Source organism: Giraffa tippelskirchi, chromosome 3, assembly GCF_054371585.1.
Source record: "Giraffa tippelskirchi isolate mGirTip1 chromosome 3, T2T-mGirTip1v1.2.pri, whole genome shotgun sequence".
In the NCBI taxonomy this organism is placed as follows: domain Eukaryota; kingdom Metazoa; phylum Chordata; class Mammalia; order Artiodactyla; family Giraffidae; genus Giraffa; species Giraffa tippelskirchi.
Window position 1 is genome coordinate 167,178,795 of NC_137277.1, and position 25,969 is coordinate 167,204,763.

General features: G+C 37.5%; 2 long non-coding RNA genes across 2 annotated transcripts; one reads left to right on the plus strand and one right to left on the minus strand.

Moving 5' to 3' along the window:
* Positions 1–960: 960 nt before the first annotated feature.
* Positions 961–13,988, minus strand: LOC145541816 (uncharacterized). The gene is made up of 3 exons (XR_014079311.1): positions 13,912–13,988; positions 7,616–7,794; positions 961–2,124 (listed from the first exon to the last, which is right to left on the minus strand). It is a non-coding gene; the product is annotated as an uncharacterized LOC145541816 (long non-coding RNA).
* A 55-nt stretch (positions 13,989–14,043) lies between these two features.
* LOC145541817 (uncharacterized) lies at positions 14,044–16,562 on the plus strand. Its single transcript, XR_014079312.1, has 3 exons — positions 14,044–14,167; positions 14,459–14,648; positions 15,950–16,562. It is a non-coding gene; the product is annotated as an uncharacterized LOC145541817 (long non-coding RNA).
* The last annotated feature ends 9,407 nt before the right edge of the window (positions 16,563–25,969 follow it).

The window sequence follows — 25,969 nt, forward strand, 5'->3', positions numbered from 1 at the left end:
GGGTCTCAAAAGTTGGACACTGATTGAATGACTTTCACTTTCACTTTCTTTACCTTCTGAGCCACCAGGGACACCCAGGGAAGCTGATTCAGTAGCCCATACTTTTCCTTCCAACAAATAGTACAGGATTATTTGCTACTGGGAGGTGACTTCTGTTTTCTAGACACATTTTTATTTTGCTTGTTTTACCATACTTAGAGCTAAGAAGACATAGGCCTCAGTGTCTTTCTAGGTTTATTTATAATGTCTTGTATTCCCTTCTTACATATAGCCCCTTGTATATTTCACTCAACACTAGTTTTCTTCTACTTCACACTGCAACTGAAATCTCTGTGGCAAGGAATCCCATGTCCTTGAATAGCGCTTTGTTTTATGTAGGTGCAGGCTGCATTTTGCTTGCAGGTGAAGTAACCACAGGAAACTAGCCCATTAAATGTGTAAAAAGCCTTGGTCAGAATAAAAGTCAGATAATACTCAGGATCTAGAATGATAGGAAAATACTGCTCTTCCTAATAACTTTACAATATTAGGAATAACCTCAAAATGAATGCTGGTACATTTAATTTGTTAGGGATATTAGCCTCATAGAAGTAGATTGTCCAAAATTCATATTATTTTTCAAAAAAATATTTTCAATTATTATATCCACATTCTAAAAGTAAAAAGTACATATCTGTTAATGAATATATTTATAATTCAATATCATTAGCAAGGCTTCCCTGGTGGCTCAGCAGTAAAGAATCCACCTGCAATGCAGGAGACACAGGTGTCAAGGGTTCAATCCCTGGGGCTGGAAAATCCCCTGGAGGAGGAAATGGCAGCCCACTCCAGTATTCTTGCATTCTTGTATGGGAAATCCCATGGATAGAGGAGTTTGGCGGGCTACAGTCCAAAGAGTCATACACAATTTAACAATTAAATAACAACAAAATCATGAGAAAATGCAAAGTTTCCTAAGTGTTTCTTTCTTTTTTTTTTTTTTTGCTACAGAGAATCAAGTAAGCACCTTCAAAACTAAGCTATCTGAGCAAACTACCTTGAATCATACATTTGTCTTTGTCCTGGTAGGCTGAATAGAATCATGGATTATTAATTTGCTATGTCTCCTCTTTCTGCAGCTATGAGCTTGCATTTCTGATAACCATCTGCTCTCACGTGTTCCCTGTCCCACTCTGTGTCGCACGCCCTCTCCCCCACCCTCTCCCCTACACCCTGTTGATGTAGAATGGTAGAAAAGAGTTGAGTTCATTGGCTTGAATGAGATGAAAGCTCTTTAAGGTCAGAGGCAGAGACACATTTTTAAAAGACTGAATTACTTAAAATTACATGCATGCAGTAAGACTCTCTAAAAGAGCAGTGTCTAAGAGTCCCAAGAACTTTCTTCCCCCCAAGAAATCAGCAGTTGTTATTTAGTGTAGAGTACTACTTAATATTCACTTCAATCAATGTCCCATCTCTAATGATTGCTTCTCTGAGTGGCATCTACCCAGGGCACCAGCAATAAATATTTAATAAAGGGAACTCCTTCTACTTTTTCTTTCTTTTTCCCTTATGCATTAAGTGAATTACATGATTTTAACAAGCCGAGCTGCTCTCTCAAATTCTACTATGTCTATATTTCACACTCCTGAAAACTCTCTCTGTACTGGGTTGATTTACAGTGAAACATTTAGAAAGATTGAAGTTTTGGGGGTGGATTTGGACAAGGGCAGAAAAAAACTCATAAAATTTAGATGCTTAGCTCACAAAGTAGAAAGGTTCTTCAGCATTGGTGGACATCGCCCCATATTTGGTCATTTCAGTGGTAAGGCATAGAAATTTTGCTTACTGCAGAGGGGAAAATAAAGATATTTTACTGGCTTTGTGGAGGGCTTGATTTCCCAGAGACCTTTTTTTTTCTCCCCCTCCTTTTCTTCTTTTTCTTTTTTTGGTAGAATTCTCTGTGTGCTGAAGACATTCTGTTCTGGTGAGCTCTGCACTTCTTATTCATGGCAATTACTTTCACATCTTTGATCTTGGATGAGATCTCTTGTGCATATTTTGTTCTATTTATGTCTTTGATCTGGTTTCTTGTGATTTTTTTAAGGTTGTGTTTTTACTCGAAAGACATTCAGCCTATGATATCTAAAAAGGAAAAAGAGGTGAAATTTATTTTATCCATATGAAATTGTCTTTTTAGGCATATGGATAAATTAGACTACGTACCTCTCAATGCCTTCTTCCAATACGCCGATAATTTGTGTTTTTCAGCTGTCATAACAGTGAAAAGCTCAACAATCAGATGGATTGCAACACAGTTGATCAAATTCAGCTCAGCAATTTTGCAATCTTTCTATTGCATTTGTCATAAAAGAATCAAATCGATCTTCCAATGATATGGACTATGATACAGCTAGAGAATAGTAAGATAATAAATTCATAGAGTTCTTGCTTATGGATAGCTTAAGGAGTCTTATTTATTTGTTATTACCATGATCATTTTATTTAATATGAATTTATTTTCTTGTTTATGTAACATCATTTATATTCAGGTTTCAAGAATTCACCCAGGTAGCTTCAAGGTGATATGTATTACTACAGGGAGATTAAGTAATCAGATAACAGCTAGCGGTCGCTGTAGTGATGGCAAAGTGCTATGAATAAGGGGGCCACGCGGGACCTAGGAATGTACATGACAAAAATTGGTCACCATGGCAACATCTGAGCAGTGGGAGACAGAAGCTGAACTGAGCAACACAGAGCTGCAGTGGCCTGATTGAAAAGAACTGCCTATAATTTAGCTTGACTGACTTGTTATGTAATATGTTTTTTGTACTATGCAAATGACTATAGAAATGTGAGAATCCAAAACAGTCTATAAATTTAGACTGCAATAAAAAACATACACCTTTCTTTGAAAACAAGGTTAGGAATTCCAATTTGTAGCAAGCAAGCCAGCAGGTTTTTTGTTCCTAATGATCTTAGACTGTAAGCATTATCACAGGTATTTCTCTATAAAGCCATGTCAGTAAACAGGATTTCCATATTTTAGAAGCTTATTTATGCAAATGTTAAATATCATTTTATAAAAGCAAGTAAAACCAGAATTAGAAGGCAAAGAAAAGTGGCACAAATATAAGAAATTGTCAGCTGAATAGCTCCATGGCGAGCTTCATCATAGAAAATATAGTTCAATACAATTTTTCTTTTAATTTCTTTCTAGAGAGTGTTTGCTCCTTGAATTAGGTGGATAATTGTCCTTATTTTCCTTTTCAATTGGTTTGTGTGGCACAGAGTTAGTCACACAGATATAAGGGACCTCAAACATCCACGTGATCTAGCAAACAAAAGCTGACTGGTGTTTTTCAGTTTTATGTGTAGGCTAAGGGAACTGGAATATATGTGGATTAAGGACAACACGAATAGAACCTATTAAAAGTGTTTTAGAAACAATGATACCTCAGTGAATATCTCTTCTAAGCGTGGAATCCCTTCTTGAGATTCAGCAGTGTTAAGAAAGAAGCACTTTATATATCATTTAAGCAGGATGATGAAGAATCATATATTTTAACGGCAATATGTCTGCTAAACTGTGCATGTGTTAATGATAATATACTTATTAGTAGCTATAGAAATAGATCTTAAATTTACTGAGTACTTTGTATGTGCCAGGTGGTTTGTTGCCTTGTCTAATCCTCCTAAAAATGGTGCAAGGTAGAAACAAACGTTCCCCAGTTTTGTGGGTAGAGGCTTAGAGAAGTTAAGCAATTTGTCCAAATTACACAGATAGTAAAATTTCTCTGATTAGAACCTAGGGCCATCTGGTTCCAAAGCCTTGTTTTCTAAGCATAGTTCCTTATTGCCACGTATTCAGATTACTTCTTAATAAGGTCTTTCTTCTCTATTCCTATTTCTAACACTTTTCTCTGCCCAAATTATGCCCTATCAATTTATTGCAGCCCTTCCTTGATGAATCCCAGTTTCCAGTCCTACACCCAGACACTGGGAACTTAACCTCTTTGTTTTTTAATCTGAAACTCACAAACTTGCCTCTTATAAATTTTCTAAAGTTTTCTTCCCTTATGATAATGTGTCACTTAGACTTTCCTTCTATTTTATTTGGCAAAACTAGATTAGCAAGAAGAATTTGTCTTTGTTTAAGTCTTGAATGTCTTCATTCAAGTAATGTTTGTGTATAGATACCATGAAGGGATCAGGAAGTAAAAATGAAGAACTGGCTAGGATTTAATAGAATTCAAAACTGACCTAGGCTGGAAGCAATGAGTCAGAGGGTTTCTCTCTTCTTGTGTCTGGTTCCTGTCACTCAACATCATATTTGTGATTATTCTTCCATGTTGCTTTGTGCAGCAGGAGTTTGTTATGTGCCATTTCTGCACAGTATTCCACTGTATGATCATTCTGCAATTCATTTATCTTGGTTGTTTTTAGTTTGGGGCTAGTATGAATATTTTAGCATATGAAAAATATAGGCTCACATTTCTTTAGGTGCTGTAGTTGGTGGCCCACGGGAAAGACATCTAATCAACTCTTGGCAGTAAACACTGCCATGGAGTTTTCAAACACCATTACACCGTTGGCTTTCCCGCCAGCAAACAACACAGGAAAATTCTATTTGTTTCACATCTCAGCAACAGTTGGTGTGGTCAACTGTTTTAATTTTAACCATTCAGAGGTTGAGAGGTGGTACTGTTTTTGATCACTATTGAGACTAAGCATCCTTTCACATGTATGTGGTCTGTACATATATCTTCTTTTATAAGGTACCTTTTCAGGTATCTTATTCAGTATTTCTATTTGGCAATCTGTCTTTCCCTTACTGATTTTTTTAAATGTTCATTTTAAGTCATGAACTAATGCATTGACAAACTATTTACCTAGGAAACTATTCACTCTTTCTGTTTTTTTACCTTCTTTCAAGATCTTTATCTGCTTTCTTCTTTTATGGAATTTGGGTATTAGTTAAACTACAATTTAGTCAGTGATAATAAAAATGCAAAATGCAGTGGCTTAAATATGGTAGAAATGATATCTTTCTCATTTATCCATCTAAATAGCCCAGGGTGTTGAGAAGCTTGACTCTGTCAGGGGCCAAGTCTCAATTGATGTATCTGAAATCTTGAAAGTATTGCTTTTGTCCTGAAGGTAGTTTCATCACCATTTTCAAACTCAAAGTGAAAAGTAGAAGTGTTAGTTGCTCAGTAGTGCCTGACTTTGCAGCCCCTGGACTGTAGCCCATCACGCTCCTCTGTCCATGGAATTCTTCAGGCAAGAATACTGGAGTGGATAGCCATTCCTTTCTCCAAGGGATCTTCTTGACCCATGGATGAAACCTGGGTCTCCTGCATTGCAGGCAGATTCTTTATCATCTGAGCTGCCAGGGAAACCCTTTCATCCTCAGACTCAAGGGTAAAAGGAAGAGAGGTATGTGCCTTCTCCTTTATGGATAAGGCTCGAAGGTTACATACCTTAACTCACATCCCATTAGCCAGATTCTAGCTTTATGACCAAACCTCTCTACTGGGCTAAAGGCTGGGAAATATACACTTCATCTGATGCTGGCTTTACTTATCTAAAGCCCCTATTTTATAGAATAAGGGGAGAAAGGATATTTTTGATCTTTGCCATCACTTGAACTGCCAAATCTCTAATCCCTGAATTTAGAGATTAGGAAGATTTATTAAGTAGGGACCTCTAGTGTATTTATTCAGCTTACAAGACTGGAATCTGAAAAGTACTTGATACCCCTTGCAGGTAGCAGTCCCCAAAGGGATAGCATTTCAAAAGTTTTCTCCTAGTGTATTAAGAGTGTGCTTAAAAATTTCACATGGAAATAAAGTCAGATATATTTAGATTGTCAATTAGGGTCACATCATTTATAAACTTAGAGGAGGTCATGAGGTCATGGCAATCCACTCAGGTATTCTTGCGTAGAGAATCCCATGGACAGAGGAGCCTGGTGGGCTACAGTCCGTTGGATCGCAAAGAGGCAGACACGATTAACACACTGGGTGACCTTATTTAACTGAATTACCTCTTTAAAACTCTATCTCTAAATGCAATCACATTTTGAGGTACAAGGGGTTAGGATTTTAATAAATGAATTTGGAGAGGGACATAATTCAGGCCATAACAGGTGTAGAAATTATACTGCTTGACTATGGTGGTGTTAGTGCCTACACAAATAAATATTTGTTGTTGTTGTTCAATAGATCAGTCATGTTTGACTCTTTGTGACACCATGGATTGCATCATGCTAGGCTTCTCTGTCTCCAGGAGTTTACTCAAATTCATGTCCATTCAGTCAGTGATACCATCCAACCATCTCATCATCTGTTGTCCCCTTCTCCTCCAGACTTTTATCTTTCCCAGCATCAGGGTCTTTTCCAATGAGTTAGCTCTTCCCATTGGGTGGCCAAAGTATTGGAGCTTCAGCTTTAGCATCAGTCCTTCCAATGGATATTCGGGGTTGATTTCCTTTAGCATGGATTGGTTTGATCTCCTTGCTGTCATAGGAACTCCCAAGAGTCTTCTCCAACACCACAGTTCAAAAGCATCAATTCTTCGGCACCCAGCTTTCTTTATAGTCCAACTCTCACATCCATACATGACTACTGGAAAAATCATAGCTTTGACTATACAGACTTTTGTAGGCAAAATAATGTCTCTGCATTTTAATACACTGTCTAAGTTTGTCATGGCTTTTCTTCCAAGGAGCAAGTATCTTTTAATTTCAAGGCTGCGGTCACCATTAACAGTGATTTTGGAGTCCAAGAAAATAAAGTCCATCACCATTTCCATTGTTTCCCCATCTATTTGCTATGAAGTGATGGGACTGGATGTCATGATCTTCAGTTTTTGAATGTTGAGTGTTAAGCCAGCCTTTTCACTCTCTTCTATCACCTTCACCAAAAGGTTCTTTAGTTCCTTTTTGCTTTCTGCCGTAAGAGTGAAATCATCTGTATATCTGAGATTATTGATATTTCTCCCTGCAATCTGGATTGCAGCTTGTGCTTCATCCAGCCCATCATTTTGCATAGTGTATCCTGCATATAAGTTAAGTAAGCAGGGTGACAATATACAGCCTTGAAATTCTTTCCCAATTTTGAACCAGTCCATTGTTCCATGTCCAGTTCTAACTGTTACTTCTTGACCTCCATAGAGATTTTGCAAATAAATATTGACCAAAGACAATATTAACACAAATAAATATTAACCAAAGAAAAAGAAAGTTTTACAAGATATTCCAGTCTAACAATTTTCAATCAGGTTATACAAAGTCTATATAACTTTAGAAACAATTTCTAAAATTTTCAGAGAGTGACATCAAGATGACCAAATAAGACATTTCTTACTTATATCTTCCACCCAAATAATTTGGCATCCATCCACGGGCAAAGGTGTCTTTATGGGAGCTGAGGGCTCCAGATGGGGAGTGAAGCATTTAGTCCATGAATGAAAAGAGAAATTTTGAGAAGACAGCTGAACTGCCAATTGTGATCCCAGCTGTACACCTGAAAACAGCTCTCTGCCTCTGAGGGCTCAGTTACAGACACTTTTGGCTTTGGTTCTGTCACCAGCACCATAAACCCAGGACCCAGAAGGAATCTCCACTCACCCATATGTCAGCTAACAAGCTTGCAGACTTTGGTCCTGGCTGTGGACCCAGAAGTGCCTCATGAACTGGCTCCAACCCCTCTCCCCTCTGGGAACCCATGGAGAACACTCTCAGACAGTCATCCTTGAATGAGAAAGCTCTTGTGAAATTCCAGAAGTCCAGTGAGAAATTCCAACACCCTGATGGGGGAGAAAAAACAGGAAGGGATGCATTAGAAAGGGTAAGAAAAACAATCTCACTTAAGTCAAACAATTTGATTTAATCTAAATCTTCCCCAAGGTGGCATAGCTCTGTACCAAGAGAGGCTTTTTTGGCTTGTAATTTCTTCTGTAGGGGAAAGTGAATGAGCACCTGGCTTCCCCAGCTCTGCCAGTCACTGCCTAAAGGGCCTATTTCTCTCTTGTCACATCCATAGTACTGTGTTGCATTCCTGGGGGAATAAGTAGTTGGCAAAATAGCAGCCAGGGCTCAGAACACAACATATAAAGTGGTAGTAGATCCCCCTAATCACATTAAAAACTCAATGAGAAGATCTGCCCATGAGCCACTGGGAATACTTTGCCTACTGATCCCCCAAGCTGATCCATAGGCATCTCCAACACTCCTCATACTTCACTCACACACCTCTTCACTGTGCCTGACTTCTTATATATATTCCAGATGGTGGCAAAAGCAAGATTTTGCAAATAGCTAATACCAGAGCATGCCCAAATATGCAGGCCTTGGACGAGACCATTCTTAGGAAAGCAAAAGAGAGTTTTCAGCACATGGCTTGGCTCTAAAGGATCTGTTGTTGTTGTTCATTGCTAAGTAATGTCCAATTCTTTGTGACACCATGGACGGCAGTGCTCCACATTTCCCTGTCCACTAGCTCCTACTGTTTGCTCAAACTCATGTCCACTGGGTCAGTGATGCTATCCAAACATCTTGTCCTCTGCCACAAGAGGGAAGGAGCAAGAAGTGTAGAATAAGTATATCTACATAAGGTCTGAGATAGCCTCAGAATACCTAGCAGAGCTGATGGAAGGTATTTCTCTCCAGTCAGTAGAGACTGGAGGATGTGACGACTACTTTAAATGTGAAGACAACAATGCAAACCTTTAATGAATGTGGAAAATCAAGGAAATACCATGAATAAATACAATAATTTCTAGTAACTTACCTTAAGACATGAAGATCTGTGTTTTACCCCACAAAAAATTCAGAATAGTTGTTTAAGGAAGCTCAATGAATTACTAGAAAACATAGCAAGACAATTCACTGAAACAAGAAAAACAATACACAATTTTTTTTTTAAAGTTTAGCAAAGAGATAAAAACTGTAGAAAAGATCCAAACAGAAATTCTGAAGCTGAAGAATACAATGAATGCAATGAAAATTAGTAAAACAGAGAGCATCAATGTCAGAATGGATCAAGCAGAAGAAAGAATATGCAAATTGGAAGATGGTATACTTAAAATTATCCACTCATAAGAGAAGAAAGAAAAAAGAATGAAAAAAAAAATGAATAAAGCCCACCTGATCTATGAGATATCACTATAAGAAAAAACCTGAGGTTGATGGAGCCCAAAAGAAGTGAGGAAGAAGGCAGCAAAAAACTTAAAGAAATAATGGCTGAAAATTCCCCAAATCTGGGAAGAAATTTAGACATTCAAGTTTGTGTAGCTTATAGATCCCCAAGCAAATTCAATTTAAAGATGGTCTCTTCAAGACACATTATAATATGATAAAATACAGTAAAGTAAAAATGCAAGAAATATCGTCATAATAAAAAAAATAACAAAGAGACGATCTTAAAAGCAGCAAGAGAAAAGAAGCTTGCAATTTGCAAGGGAACAGCCATAAAGCTATCAGTGATTTTCTCAGCAGAAACCTGACAGGCCAAGAGGGAGAGGGATGATATATTCAAAGCGCTGAAAGAAAATAAAATTGCCAACCAAAATTATTCTATGCAACAAAGTTGTCCTTCTGAAATAAAGAGAGAAAGACTCTCCCAGACAAACAAAAGCTGAGGGAGTTCATGATTGCTAGATTTGATCTATAAAAAATGCTGGTCTTCCCAGATGGCTCTAGTGGTAAAGAACCCTCTTGCCAATGCAGGAGATGTAAGAGATGTGGGTTTGAACTCTGGGTGGGGAAGATCCCCTGGAGAAGGGCATGGCAATCTACTCTTGTATTCTTGCCTGGAGAAGCCCATGGACAGAAGAGCCTGGTGGGCTACGGTCCATAGAGTCACAAAGAGTCAGACACGACTGAAGCGACTTCAGAAATAAACAAACAAATAAACAAAATTATTCTCAAAGGAATCTTCAAGCTGAAATTAAAAGATAGTAATTAGTAACATGAAAAATACAACACAGTGGTGAATATAAGTATATTGTCAAATTCAGAATCATTAATATGTGATGTGTTAACTACTTCCAGTATAAATGTTAAAGAACAAAATTATTAAAAGTAACTGTAGCTACCATATTTTTGAATAAATACATAGTATTAAAAAAGTAAATTATCTCAATATATGAAAGAGGAGATTAAAAGTATGAAATGTTTTTATGATAAAAGTTGTTATCAGCATAAAATAAATAGTTATATGTATAGGATGTTTTAAGCCCCATGGTAACTACAAGACAAAATTCTGCAGTAGATACACAAAAATAAAATGAAGGAAATCAAAGCACACCCCTATTGAAAATTATCACCTCACAAAGGAAGACAGAGATTAGAGACTAGAAGAAAGGAACATGGGCCAGAAAAAAATAAGATTAAAATTAAAATTTGTAAGCCCTCACCTATTCATAGCTACTCTAATATAAATGGATTAAATTCTCCAATCAAAAGGCAAAGAATATCTGAGTGGGAAAAAAAAGAAAAAAAGATGAGACCTGACTATACATTGCCCACAGGAGACTCACTTTCGCTTCTAGGACATTTACAGGCTCAAAGTGAAGAGATATAAGGAGATACTATATGCAAGTGGAAACCTAAAGGCGACAAAGGTAATTATGCTTATAGCAAATAAAATGGGATTTAACTCAAAAGCTGAAACAAGAGATAAAGAGGGCCATTCTATATTAATAAAGGTGTCCATTCATCAAGAGAACAGAACAGTCATCACTAGATATGCACTGAACATGGGAGAACTCCAAATATTTTAAGCAAATACCAACAGGTCTGAAGGGGAAAATAGACAAAAATGCGATAACAGTAGGGGACTGTAATACCCTACTTCGCTAATAGATAAATCACCCAGGCAGAAAAATCAATAAAGAAAGGGAAGATTTGAACTGTACTTTAGACCAAATGGATTTAATAGATTATATATGGAGAACATTCAATCCAAGAGCAGCAGATCACATATTCTTCTAAAGTACAAATGGAGCATTCTCCAGGATAGGTTACATATGAGATCACAAAACAAGTGTCAGTAAATTTAAGAAGATTTAAAACATACCAACTATCTTTTATGACCACAGTGATATGGAAGTAAAAATCAATAGCATGAAGAAAACTGAAAATTTAATAATATGTGAGAATTAATCAATACACTCCTGAACAGTCAATGGGTTAAAGAAGAAATCAAAAGGGAAATAATAAAAAAAGGAAATTTAAAAAAACCTCCAAACAAAACCAAAAACATGATATGCCAAAACTTATGAGACACAGCAAAAACAGTTCTAAGAGGAAAGTTCTTATAAACACCTATGTTATAAACACATGTTTTTATAAACACTTATAGTTATAAACACCTGCATTAAGAATTTTATTCAACCATAAAAAAGAAGGAAATTCTGCCATTTATGACAACAGAAAAAGACAAATGCTGTGTGATTTCATTTATGTGTGATCTAAAAAAGCTAAAGTCAAAACAGAGAGTAGAATGGTGTCTGTCAGGGCTGGGGGAGGGGGGAGGGAAAAGTGAAGCTGTGGGTCAAAGTGTTCAAACTTTTAATTATAAGATGAATAAGTTCTGAGAATCTAATGTACAGCATAGTGATAATAGTTAACAATACTATGTTATATACTTGAAAATTGCTGAGAGTAAATTGTAAATATTCTTACTACACACATACACACACAAAGTAACTACATGAGGTGAAGGAGGTGTTAGCTAACCCTATTGTGGTAATAATTTTGCAATAGATACATTTATGAAATCATCACATGTACATCTTAAAGTCACACAATGTTTTATATATAAAGTATGTCTCAATAAAGCTGGTGGGAATTTTTGTCCAGCATTTGCAAGTTTCCTTTCTTCCCTTATGAACTTGGATATGAATGTTTGTAGCAATTATCCTCTCTTCCCCCATTCTTACTTAATTACTGAGGTTCTTTGTGTATTACTGAAGATTTCAATCCCCAACCATTACTACCTTCCTGTGCAAAAGTGCATTGCTACAGCCAAGAACACACCTACACTTAACTGCAGGCTTAGGGGTGAGAGCAGAGGTTTCTTCTCTACCCCTCAACCAGGCCGTGTTGGTTGTAGACTTGAAGGTATTGGTAGGGTTTCCTATGGCCAGACAAAGAAGACCTGGGGCTTGTGATAAGAACGTTTCATGCTGTGAGTTTAGAAACCAGGATGTGAACTCTGAATTAAGATGAGCATAGAAACCAGAACTCTGAAATGAGGTAATTAATATGAGGGGAATACTGAGACCCCAGGACAGATGCAAGGAAAATAGCAGGGGAGCGGGTACTGAGGATGAGGAGAAGTGACAGTTGTGGACAGGGAGAGCTGGGATGGAGAGAGTGGATCTTAGCCATGATGATGGAAACAGGGCAGATGGTGATCCTCTTTTGTCTTTGTCATTCTGCCTCACCTCTCTCTTGCCATCACTGACCAGTAGAGAAGAAGGGTGTTTGGAACAGTGGAAGGTATATTCAGCTGGGAAGGAAAGACAGCTGTAAGATATACAGTAGCTGAAAGAAAGAGGGGCTGATCTAGAAGTGGAAAGAACAGAGAGATTTTGTAGCAATGCAGCTGGAGTTTTCATCCTTGTTGTTGCTATTGTTCAGCGACTCAGCCGTGTCCAACTCTTTGTGACACTATGGACTGCAGCACGCCAGACTTTCCTGTCCATCACCATGTCCTGGAGCTTGCTCAAACTCATGTCCATTGAGTCAGTGATGCTATCCAACCATCTCATCCTCTGTCGTCCCCTTCTCCTCCTGCCTTCAATCTTTCCCAGCATCAGAGTCTTTTCCAATGAATCTATTCTTCATGTCAGGTGGCCAAAGTATTGGAGTTTCGGCTTCAGTATCAGTCCTTCCAATGAACATTCAGGACTGATTTTCTTTAGGATGGACTGGTTTGATCTCCTTGCAGTCCAAGGGACTCTCAAGAGTCTTCTCCAACACCACAGTTCAAAAGCATCAATTCTTCAGCACTCAACCTTCTTTAATGGTTGTCATCCTAGACAAACCTAAATGTAACTTTTAGTTCCCATCTCATCACAATAAACCTACATAATCTTTTAATTATTTATACTTTTCTGTTTTGCTTTTTTACCAGGAACCATGATGATGTTAGGGCTTTCCAGCCCTAACTTTAGGTAATGTTAGGTAAAGAACGTGCCTGCCAATGCAGGAGACTTAAGAGAGGAAGTTTTGATCCTGTGTCAGGAAGATCCGCTGGAAAAGGGAATGGCAACCCACTCCAGTATTCTTGCCTATAAAGTCCCATCAACAGAGAAGCCTGGTAGGCTGAAGTCCATGAGGTCGCAAATAGTCAAATATAACTGAAGCAATTTAGCGTGCATGGTAATGTGGTCGTTCTTTCAAAAAAAAAAAAAATCACAAATAAGAACAAAATTAGTTTAATTAAATTAAATTTATTTAGAAGTTATGAGACTCAAAGCCCCTCTTGGAAATTCTATGTCTTATATTTAATTCTGAAAAAGTACATACTTTAATTTGATATAACATCGAAAAATTATAGAAATGGATGAATTCGTTTTCTGTGACTATTTTTTTCTCACTAGATGTTACAAGAAAAGAGCATGAAGTCGTTCAGATATAAAAGTATTTGAGTTCTCTCCATGCATGTATACTCTTTCCATTTGCATCTCTCTATATACCTAGTGCATCAGTGTCAAAGAAGCTCATTCTATGCATAGGGCCATATTCCCACTGGAGCCATTACCTACATGTGGAATAGATATAATTCTAAACAAATAACTAAGCCATTGCCTAATTTCTCTTTTGTTTCCTCACTCTATTGCCTATTAGTATCTCTACACTGAATGCTTCCCAGAAGAAAAGCACCATGCAAGCTAGCAGTGATGAGGTTTTACCTGGTCTGAAGAAATGGTCTTTGCCCTTCAGCAATTTAGGAAGTAAGTGGGGTGACAGCCATCCCAATTCCCAATCCATATGTCAGGGGAGAGGACTGTCATATGGCTACATAATAATGATCATTCTTGTAGAGGTTCTTTCCTCTCTAGGCACAGAACTCTGTGGCCTGCTCAGATGCGACATATATTAGATTTGCTGTCTGGAAGATCTGTGCCATCTGGGACCTGGTGGAGTGGGCCAAGAGGATGACACAGGGTATAGTTTCTGTGTTTTTGTTCAGGCAGCTGAACAGCAATGCTGCGTGGGTTTATAGGAGTCTACTGTAACAAGGATCTTAATACACATGGAATTGGAGATGAGAGGAGTTATCTTTCTTCTGAGTAGACTTTAAAGGGAAGGTGAGGTGAAGTTCCTAGAATAGGAGATATAAAGTGGGGGGACAGAAATGAACACAGTTTTATACATTAGCCATTGTTTGTACATATTTACAATGCAGTCAAAGTCTAAGAAAGAGGGAGAGGAAGTAAGTCTGCTTCTTGTTCACAGGCTTTGGAATAATTCATTCAGAAAAGACTTTAAAAAGAAAGAAAAGACTTATCGCTGGCAGAGTGTGTGGTTTGTACCAAGTACTGTCTTACATCCTGGGTGAATATCAATGAAGAAAACAAAGAAATCCTCTGCTTTTGTAGAGCCTATGTTTTAATGGAGAGAGTTGCAAAGCAAGAGAAATAAATAGGTATGTTATATATTGTCTTAGAAGGTGACAAGTGCTATGGGGAAAAAAAGAAGTTGGCTTACAGGATGAAAGGTCACGGGAAAGAATGATATTTGAGCAGAGACTTGAAAGAAATGAGGGTGGTAAGCCACGGATATAACAGGACAGAAAAAACAAGAAGCATAAATGCCCTGGGGTGGCGGCAAGGAGAACAGTGAGAAGAAGGCCCAGAGCAGAATAAACAGAATGGAGAGCAAAGGGCTGACATTCAGAAAGGAAATGGAAGCCAGACTATGTTGGTGCTACTGGACTCTTTGACTTTTACTCTGAGTCAAGAGGCAAGGCTCTGGGGCATTTTGAGAAGCAAAATATGCTCATGCATCCAAATATTTGATAAGCTTATGTTTCAGATTTGGTTCACAGTGTGTTGGGGAATTTTGCCCCTGGTGCCATCTAATGAAGGGCCATGGCAGGCTGGGAGCAGAGAAAGGATTTACTTGGCACAGAGTCTTAGATGTGGGGAGTAGCTTGATCACATCCTTTGAGAAGCATTAGAAACATAATTCAAGCCTCATCTTTAGTGAACATCCCCAACCTCTACAGACCACCCTCTGGAAAATAGCATTTCCCTGGGGTGGTTTTCTACTCTTATAAGCCTGAAGTGCTGGCAGGTGCCTTTATTATATCTCCTATAATAAAATAAAATGCTTTTTCAGGGAGGAAGAGTTGTCTTTATCTTATCTGGTACTGTACCTTAGTGAAAGGAGTTTGGACTGTTTCCTTTTCCTTTTGCTTTGAAGGGCAAAAAGCAGCAGAGTCTGAAATGACTAAATGTTTGAAATGGGATGAGGGTGGAAGAAGAGGACTTAAACTCATTCTATCTGGTGACACCAAACATATGCTTCTCCTGAGGCACAGAATAGTAGGACATGGACTGTGCGACTACGTAATAGAGTTAAACAGGTGTAAAGAAGGTAACTCAGGTAGTGACAAGAGCTATGGAAGGAATTGGAGAGGATATGAGTGAACTTAGACAGCAATACAGAAGCCAAAGCATTACCAATTGGTAATAAACTGAATAAAATGTGCTAAGACAGGGTCTCCTATTTGTTACAGCGCTTTCTGAATATACTAGCATATTTCTTCAGGAATGTTCCAAAGTCTCAATATCCCTTTATGGTTTGATTCCCATTGGAATTTCTCTTTGAAACAATCTAGTATCTTGTCAGTATTATTATTTTTTTACATATATTTTAAGTGCCAAAAAAAAAGGGAGCAAGGAAGCTTCCATTTTATTTCTAATTTTTTGTTTGCTTATTAAGGAAGAAAATACCTAAATATTTTGTACATTCTATGAAGAGCTGGCAAACATTTTCCATAAAGAGCCAGGTAATTATTTCAGGCTATACATTCTCTGCTGTGCTACTTAGTTCTATAGTTGTAGTGTAAAAGCAGCCGTAGTGTGTAAGTCAGTGAGTGTGGCTGGGTTCCAATAAAACTTTATTTACAAAAACAGGCTGCGGGCCAGATTTGGTGCTAGAGCCAGAGCTGGCCATTTCCCAAATTACATGACCATTTTTAAAATCTGCCTCTGTTGAAGATTCTTTTACTTGCAACTATCTGCTGTTCAGTTGATGTGATTCATTTTCATTCATATTCTGTATCATATTTTACACTCAAATGTAATGATTTTAACAGCATAAATTTTAAAAGGTTAAAAATTTTCTTTTTTTTTTTAGGTTAAATTTTAGTCTTCTGTGAACTTTTAGGATAGAAACAAGCAGTGGCAAAGCTTAATTGTCCACTTTCTTTTCCCTGAAGGAAATAAAATTCATCATTTCTGTATCATTTTTATGCCACAGCAGCTATGTCATCACTAGTTTTCCATTGCAAATGTAATAAAAAAAACTGCAAATTAATTTTCTATCATTTGAATCAGTGTCCTGATGCCTCAATATGGTGCTAAAGTAAAACTGTAAAGTTAATGGAATATTATAATCTGCAAGATGCTCTTTTGTTGAAGAAGGGAAATTGGCTCATCCTCTATGGTTTGAAAGGTTTATAGCAACAGGACCAACTAAATCAGCAATTAAACAGTAAAAACACCAGATGAAAATGGATCGGTCCCAGGCTTTTTAATCGAGACAATAGAAATTCCTATTGTAATACTCTAAGGTTCTCTCTGTCTCAGTTTTTTTTCCTCTGTCTGATTTTTAATGCTTAGGTAAACAAATGCCTTTGATTCTAAATCTTGCATTGGAAAAAAAATATCAATATTAAAAAAGAGCAACATTTATTCTTTGCGTGTGCGGGAGTGATTAAAATGTTGACAGCATCCCAGTGTCCCTGAGCTTTGTGACAGCTGCCATTGCTACTGAGTGCAGCCATAGAGTCAGGGCAGGATTTATTAGTAAACTGCTCTGCTGGGCCACCGACACTCTGCCTCCATTTCACACTAGCATCTGTTGCTGTATTTTAAAGCTTTATTCCACAAACTTTGACAAAGGCAAATATTCCATTCCATACGTGTTTGCTCCTCCAACAGACTGGTATTTTATCAGTTTTCCAGGAAGGTGATCATAAGCTTTTGTTTCTAGGAATCAATGCTGCATTTTGCCCTTTCCCGCCTTTTGTTAATAGCAGAAACATCTTCACTTCTTATACAATTTGTGTTTAGGAAATGAAAATTACAGTGCGTTGAAATGTTTCCTTTTTGGCAGAAGGGAGAATGAATGCTTCTATCAAGCCTTGCCACATACGACTTCCAGCATCTTTTAGGCATTTTCAGTTTGTCTCAATTTGTGGCAACAGCCCTAGTCACACATCACCCCCGATGACAACAGCTTCAAATGAGACTGTACCAATGCTACAGAGATATCCATTTAAAAAGAGAAGCATGTAAAATCCAGATTTGAAATTCAAAAAGGAATTCAGAGGAAAGTCTAGCTTTCCGGTCATCGCCTAGCTAAATGAATAGGCAAACTATTGCATCAAAAAAAAAAAAAAAATCTAAAAGGCAACCAAAGGAAGTCTTGCTCACTAATGCCTGAAAATAGCTCCGTCTGGAAAGGTATGCTTTTAGACTAAGAAAGCAGAAAAAACTAATTAGACAAGAAGCAACCATGAACAAACATGTTAGCAGAATCAATAACTGGAACTGATCAGCTATTTCTTTAATTGTGCCAGCTGGGCGTCTGTAATGTGCTTAGCAGAACGTAATTACCAGTTTCCATCCCATAGCAAAGATTTTTTCTTTTTTCTTCCTTTTACATAAGTACTGGGAATATGCCATTTAATAATAATAGTAACAATTTTTTAAACTGAAAAATTAGTGGAAAATGAGACATCTCATGTAAGATAATATTTTATGAATAATTAGGAGGAGGCCAAGCAAGGATGCCAACGATGCTAATAAGAATGTGAGCTATCAAGGAAATGTAACTAATTTCTTAATTTAAAGGCCATTATAGGCTCTGGGTTCAAAGCTGCATTATTAAAAGTAAGGATAATTTTCTTTGCTATTATAGCATGAGTTCCATAGTTTGTTTGCATTTGTAGAGCTATGACTGATTTGAGCCCAAAGCTTTGAGCCTACTGCAACTTGAAGGACCATGGGATACAGTTGTCTGGTACCATTAGGAGGAATTAAGACAGACTATGCGTTGTGTAAATGAAAAAAGAATAGAGAAGAGAAAGTTTTCACTAGTTAATTCAAAGAAAAAAAATCCTGGCCCAATTGATTTGCACACCTTTTTTTCCCCCAAGTGACAGCAAAAGAATGGTTTGTAAGCATGTAATAGACTGAAAAGACCAGTATTTTAAAGTCCACGTTAGCTGTGTAACCAAAAAAAAGCTTATCGTTTCTGACATATTGCTGTGGAAACTGGCCTCTTTAGGGCAGTTGTCATGTGGAAAAGTGACATGTTAAGGAAAATATGTACATAGGGGATGAAGGGCAAGCCAGAAAATACTGGAAGATTCCAATAAAAGTAAGGATTTTCTGATGCTTATTCAAAACCTAAGATGTCTTTTTCTGGAAGGAAAATGTTTCCTCAATTTATTTTGAACAGAATTAAAGATTCAATAACAATAAATGCTTTGGCACATTTGTTCCAAAATGTAAAGAGCTTGTTGGTAAAAGGGGGGAAAAAGAAAAGAAAATAGACATTCAAGTGACAAAAGATTTGAAATCCTCTTTTATTTTTTCCGAGTTCCAGTGTTACCAATGAAATTAGAAAAAGGAATACTTGACCCACTAGGCATAACTCACTAGTGCTACATTGGAGTTCTTGATATCTGGGTTCTACCAGTTCTGGAGAATAGTTCCTATTTCTTTCATGAAGTTCAGGAAGGAGAAGCCCTGCACCATTACCCTTAATTACCAACAATTAAGCTCAATTCAGTTAAATTTGGTTCAGTTGAGTGCTATCTAATAAATCTTTATTGTGCAACTACCAAGAACCAGTCTATTGTGAGCAATTTATCTTTAGAGTCCCATCACCTTTTAGTCCCAGAGGAATCATGAGTTTCTTTTTTTCCAGGCAGAGTAAAACCATGCTATTCCTACTTGGCAGCAAAGAAATAAGTTACTGAATCTAGGGGCTTCCGACCTTGGGGTTGCTAGCTAATTTGACTTCAGCAGGAATGAGGTGAGAACCCAGTTCTCACATCTTAATTTGCTTTATGACTCTGCATAGGTTATTTGACTTCTCTGGGGTCTCATGAGTCTTATCTGTAAAATGAAAGTTACAATATTTATTTATCTCATAATTCTCTTTTGGAGGGAAATTTTAAAAAATTACAGAATAGTACTGAGAATAATATAACAAACACCTAGGTTCTTACTATCCAAAATTCACAACAGTTTATGGTTTGTAATGTTTGCTTCTAATATATTATTTTAACATTAAAAATGGTGAGTAATATGTATGTGAATACCAGCTAGAAAATTGAAAAATGGGTATTCTAAGTTTATTAGACTCAGGTTGAAACAAGAAACATATCTGTTTACCATATGATGAGACTTTGAGTTAAGATGCAGAAAGTGGGAAATTTAGTCACCATACTGCTCCTGTAGGTCCCCAGGCTCAAATGTCTTAATAGAGAAATGGCCTTTGTAATCAAATTTTGCAGACATTGAATAGTTAATTTCATTAGTCCACAGGGTGAGGCATAGAAAGAAATATGAGCTTCAGAAAAGAATATAAAAGCATTTTTCATACCACAGAATGTTCAAAAAGAAAAGCCTATATACAGTCTTAGTTTCAAGGAGGAGTAACTGAGGTTCAGATTTCACCTTCTTAGTGACACCAAATACGAAGATGGTCTATATCTTCTTTGTCCATTATGGCAAAACACTAGTCACTTGTGGATATTGAGCACTTGAAATGTGGCCAATGTAATCAAGGGACTGAATTTTAATTGTATTTAATATTGATTAATTTAAATTTAAGAGCCACATGTAGCTCACGGCTACCGTGTTAGAAACTAAGCCAGCCATTCTGCCTGTGGATCTAAATCACAGGTCTGTTACTAGATGTTTCACTTTGAGTAAGTTACTTAATCTCTCAATTACTCTGTTCTTTTTTCTATAAAATAGGAGTTTTTGATGATTTAATAGTTTAAGATAAAATTAAGGGCTCAGAAAGGTACTTGGAATGTGGTAAGTGCTGTATGAGTGCTTTGTTATATTTATTAATGGCAGTGAACATTTTTATGTTTATCCAGCCATTCAGATTTTGTGTGTGTGTGTCTGTGTGATTTCTTGCATATAACCTTTGCCCATTTTCCTGTCTAGTCATTTGTCTTTATCTTATTGATCCACTCCAAATTAAACTAACTTAAAAAAAAAAACTCTCTGCTAAAGAATTTTAAAGTGACTGTATTTAAAATGCTCAAAAGGAAGTAAAGGAATGATATCTACCAAAAGTACAGTATTTTTTAGGTTATCTCTAATAGAAGTTTCAAAAGAAGAGAGTATGGAGAGAAAAGATAAAAACTGAGCAATTTACAGAATTAAAAAAAAACAAAGAAATCTCAGAACTCGCTTTGAATATCAAAACAGTGTGCTTTAAATATCAAGCAGGTAAATCAAGATAGATTCACACATAGAAACATGGCAGTGAAACAAGAACAACAGAAAAAGAAAACCCAATCTACCAATCTCCTGTTGGTTTTTTGCATGCTACACATTTTCACTGGGTTAATTATTATTTATTACTGAAATAAATAATAACTTACTGCTCTTTATTTTGGTGAGAATCTGTAGATGGTAAGCTCTCTTAGTCTCTGTATGTTGAATAATACCTTTCTCCGCTCCCCAACCTCCAAAATGACGATTTAGCAAAATATGAAGTTCTAAATTGGTCATTTTTACCTCTTAACTTGATGCAAAGAACTGACTCATTGGAAAAGACCCTGATGCTGTGAAAGATTGAAGGCAGGAGGAGAAGGGGACAACAGAGGATGAGTTGGTTGGATGGCATCACCAACGCAATGGACATGAGTTTGAGTAAACTCTGGGAGTTGGTGATGGACAGGGAGGCCTGGCGTGCTTCGGTTCGTGGGGTCACAAAGAGTTGGACATGACTGAGCAACTGAACTGAACTGAACTGAACCCCTTAACACTATGAAGGTATCAGTTCCTGATCTTCTGGTCTCTATTAGGGAAAATAAGAATTCTTTGTCAATCTAATGGATATTTACTTGAGGTAACGTATAGAACAATAATAACTAATGAAAATACTATTGTCTCTTCCATAATACTAACAAAAATTGTAAGGTATTTACATGTAAAGTAAAAGATGTGTAAGATCTTTGTGGAGAAAATGATAATACTTTCCCAGAAGATTTGAATAGGTTCATATTTAGCTCATGTCAATGGATATGTATATACATTCACTGAATATGTATAAAAAGATATAAATTCTACCTAAATTTCATTCAATTCCAATAAATGTCTCAACATTTTTTAGTAGAATTTTTGGCAAACTTATCTTGTAAGTATGATGGAAGAGGTAAGGGTTGAAAATAGCACAATTTTGAAAAGGAATATTAAGGGATTGAGAACACATCCTATAAGGTAAAAATACGTGGTAAAACATATAATGGGCAAAGAGAGAGACTGAAAAGCTCATGGAACAGTATAGGAAACCTATGTTAATGTTATTATCTACCTTAGCATCAGCTTTATTCTTTGGTTTGGAAATTAGTTTTGCAGTTTCATTTGAGGGAAGTTTTGGTTTCTGTTTTATTTTTGTTTTTCTATTTTTTGTCTTTAGCAGTTTTGTAATTTTGAATTTCTTCCACTGAAGTCTTTTTCTTCTAGCTTAGAACTAGATCTTAAAATACAATCTGGAGGGACCTGTCCTGCAGCAATGCCGAGAGTGTCACAGATCCAGTGTGATGAGCAGCTTGATTCCTGATCACACAGATGCCAGGACATAGCTTCTTTTAAAGCCTTGATCCCAGAACTCTGCAGGTAAGCTTTTTTTTTTTTTAATTAATTTGTCTCTCTTCACAAGCTAGCAAGCCTCACCAGACTTATCTTCAGACCCTTATGATCCACTTGCAACCTTATCATCCACTTTGCAACCTTAGTCCTTGTGTGTGTGTGTGTGTGTGTGTGTGCGCGCACGCACGCTCAGTTGCTCAGTCGTGTCTGACTTTTTTGCAAGCCCATGGACTGTAGCCCACCAGATTCCTCTGTCCATGGAGTTTTTCAGGCAAGAATACTGAGACGAATTGTCATTTCCTCTTCCAGGTAATCTTCCTAACCCAGGGATCGAACCTGCATCTCCTGCATTGGCAGGCAGATTCTTTACTACTGTGCCACCTGGGAAGCCAGTAATCGTCCTTACCACCTTTCATAAATTGAACACTCAACCCATACTGCTGGCTTCCAGGAATAGAGCCCATTAGACCAGGGGTTTCAGCTCTATTGTCCAATCCCTAACACCCCTTTCTGCTTTTCATCAGTGGATATTTCAAGTTACGAATTCATGGAGTCATCCCGCATAGAGGTCTCTGGATTACTATCAGTTCTTTTCAAAATTCACTCACATTAAAATAAGAGATTATGAATTCTTGTCTTTTAAAAACATCTTCATTTGAGAAGGAATAAAATAAATGTCTAAGTGATCATCTAAATTGAATTCTAAGCAGATTCAACAAATTCGGCTCTTGGCATCTTTGCATATGAAAGTATTTGATGAAAATAAAAGCTACATACACATGAAGCCATAAAAAATGGAGTATCTGCCCATTTTCAGCTCCTGACTGTCTTCTGGCTAACCAACACAGAACACAAGTATCTTTACTTGACCTATAGCAGTGGTTTTCAAACTGTGTTCTAGAAAGTCTGTGGAGGTCAAGTTGAAGAGCTCTTTTTGTTTTTTGTTTTGGGGGTTCCTGTGTAATTTTTCATTTTAGAGACAGTTTCACTGCTATAAGGACTTCCCATGTGGGGCTAGTGGTAAAGAACCCACCTGCCAGAGAAGGTAGATGTAAGAGATGTAGGTTTGATCCCTGGGTTGGGAAGATCCCCTGGAGGAGGGCATGGCAACCCACTCCAGTATTCTTTCTTGGAGAATCCCATGGACAGGCGAGCCTGGCGGGCTGCAATACTAGGGTCGCACAGTCGGACGTGACTGAAGAGACTTAGCACGCACACATGCACCCACTGCTATAAATGTGTTTAAAGATTCATGGCCTCTGGTAGAAATCAATCCATTAATTACTAGCTGTAATAGAAGCTTGATATTCTCCAGGATTATAATAATTCTTGAGGTAGTATTTGCAAATAACCACTACACAACTGATGTTCTTAGTTTTCTTATCTGCAAAGTGGCCATAATAATAACTATATCACAGCTTGTGGTGGGAGTTAGATGAGATCATATGTTGAAAAGAGGGCACAGAGCTACAAGAGGAAAGTTGGCTGCTGCGCAATTCATTCTCTAGCTCAATGATTTTCTCTTGTACACCAGTATAGCAGTGGAACTATCTCTAAAATGAAAAATTACATGGAACACCAAAACAAAAAACAAAAAGAGCTCTTTAACTTGACCTCCACAGACTTTCTAGAACACAGCCCAAAACCCCTTGGCCTGAGATTTCTTCACTTTTTCTAGAAGAATCTGCAATGCTATACCATCAAACTTCCCCAGGTAAACACATCTCAAAGAGACACTTCCATTCTTAGTGAATAAAATATCCACAAACTCTAAAGCAACTCCAAGAACAACAAAGATCAATGGAGAAGTCTATATGTATTTATGAAGCACAATGCTGTGTTTATACCCTTCCCAAGGAATTTAAAGAGTAAGATTTATAGCATACATTTGAATTGCTATTTAACAATAAAAGACAAGAATCCTCAGTGGCAATCTGGAGGAACAGATAAATGCTATAGAAATTCTGTGGTAGAAGAATTCAGGATGGTTGCTCTGGGTGAGCTGAGGATGCTTCATGAAAGTCACAAGACTTAAGGATTCTGCTCTGGTGGTGAGCGATGCTGATGGAATTGGCACCACGGTAGCAGTGGTTAAGGGATTGGTCTCTGGATCCAGGCTTCCTGAAGACAAATTCTGATCCTGACTTTTCCTATTTCCATGATCTTGGGAAAATTACTTAGCCTCTCTGTTTCTCAGTTTTCTCATCTGCAAAATGGATTTTAATAACAGTGCCTTCCCTAATAGGGCTGTTGTGAAGATTAAATGTTTCAATTTGTTAAGTGCTCAGAGCAGTGCCTGACATCTAAGTAAGCACTGTTCCAGCGTTTGTTCAATAAAATAAATTCGGATTTGAAGAGTGTCTGACTTGACTCAAATGAAACTGCTTTTCCAGAGCTCTATTCAAAGCACTCAGTGATGGTAAAGAGGAGCTTTTCTGAGTCTCCAAAACAGATGGGCTTGATTTCTTCTGCTGCTAAGATTCTTGGCTATTTCTAGACACATATGAAAACAGTGAACTACAGAATGATCTTGAAGCTCCTCTTGCTTGCTCAGTGGTTTCTGCAAGCTAAATTCATGTAGATGGAACAGACAGCAAATTTAGGTTAAATGCAGTATTCTAAAAGCCTGATTCCTTTCATGAATCTGGTCCTGTATGGAGTAAGCTAAGCATGCATGTCTTTGATAACAATTGCTCCTTCTGCTGAGATGAATTAGCTCTTCCAGAGTTCCAGGGGACTACTGAACATGTTACCTTTTCCAATTGGGAGCTCTGAAAGAAGTTGTATTTTGGGATTCTATCATTTAAATTGTTCTGCTCTCTTGTACTAAAGTAATTTGGCATAAGTAGAATTGGACTAGCTATCTTGTCTAAGTATCTATCACCCAAGCACTGATTTGAAATAGCAACTAAAGAGATAAAGAACATAAATCTGCCATGTATGTGTGAGCACAAGGGCTTGGATGTAGGGCAACGTGAAGCCATGTCATTGTCAGCTAAGACAACAAAGCTCTTTCAAGGGTTACTTTCTAGCACCAAATTACAGTCTGTCCAAACAGAGAAAATTAAATTAGACGACTTATAAATTAAACCTCTTCCACGAGCAAGATTGTGCTGCCCCGAAAGGAAGTATTGCTCTCAGGCGATCAGCAGCTTCAATATCATGACAGCTGCATCTGCTGCAGAATGTAGAAAGTCATTCAAAAAGGTTGTCCTCCTCTCTGCCCCCAGCTCCTAGCTCACTCAGAGAGAATGAAATTGGCATCAACACACTGTTTGGAATCATAGTTGGTGCAGACCCATCTGAGTCTCAGATATTTGGCATGACCTTCATTTTAGAATGATGTTTCCAAGATTGGTCTTCCATATTTGTAGGAGGTCATATTAATAGCATGGTATTAGGGATACCACCCAAAAATGCTTTTATTGAGGATGGTTTTGATCACCACCTCCTGTATAGTGTCATGAACCTCTGTCCATAGTTCTTCAGGCACTCTATCAGATCTAGTCCCTTGAATCTATTTGTCACTTCCACTGTACAATCATAAGGGATTTGATTCAGGTCATATCTGAATGGTCTAGTGGTTTTCCCTACTTTCTTCAGCTTAAGTCTGAATTTGCCAATAAGGAGTTCACGATCTGAGCCACAGTCAGTTCCCAGTTTTGGTTTTGCCGACTGTATAGAGCTTCTCCATCTTTGGCTGCAAAGAATATAATCAATCTGATTTTGGTATTGACCCTCTGATGACATCCATGTGTAGACTCATCTCTTGTGTTGTTGGAAGAGGGTGCTTGCTATGACCAGTCCATTCTCTTGGCAAAACTCTGTTATCCTTGGCCTTGCTTCATTTTGTACTCCAAGGCCAAACTTGCCTGTTACTCCAGGTATC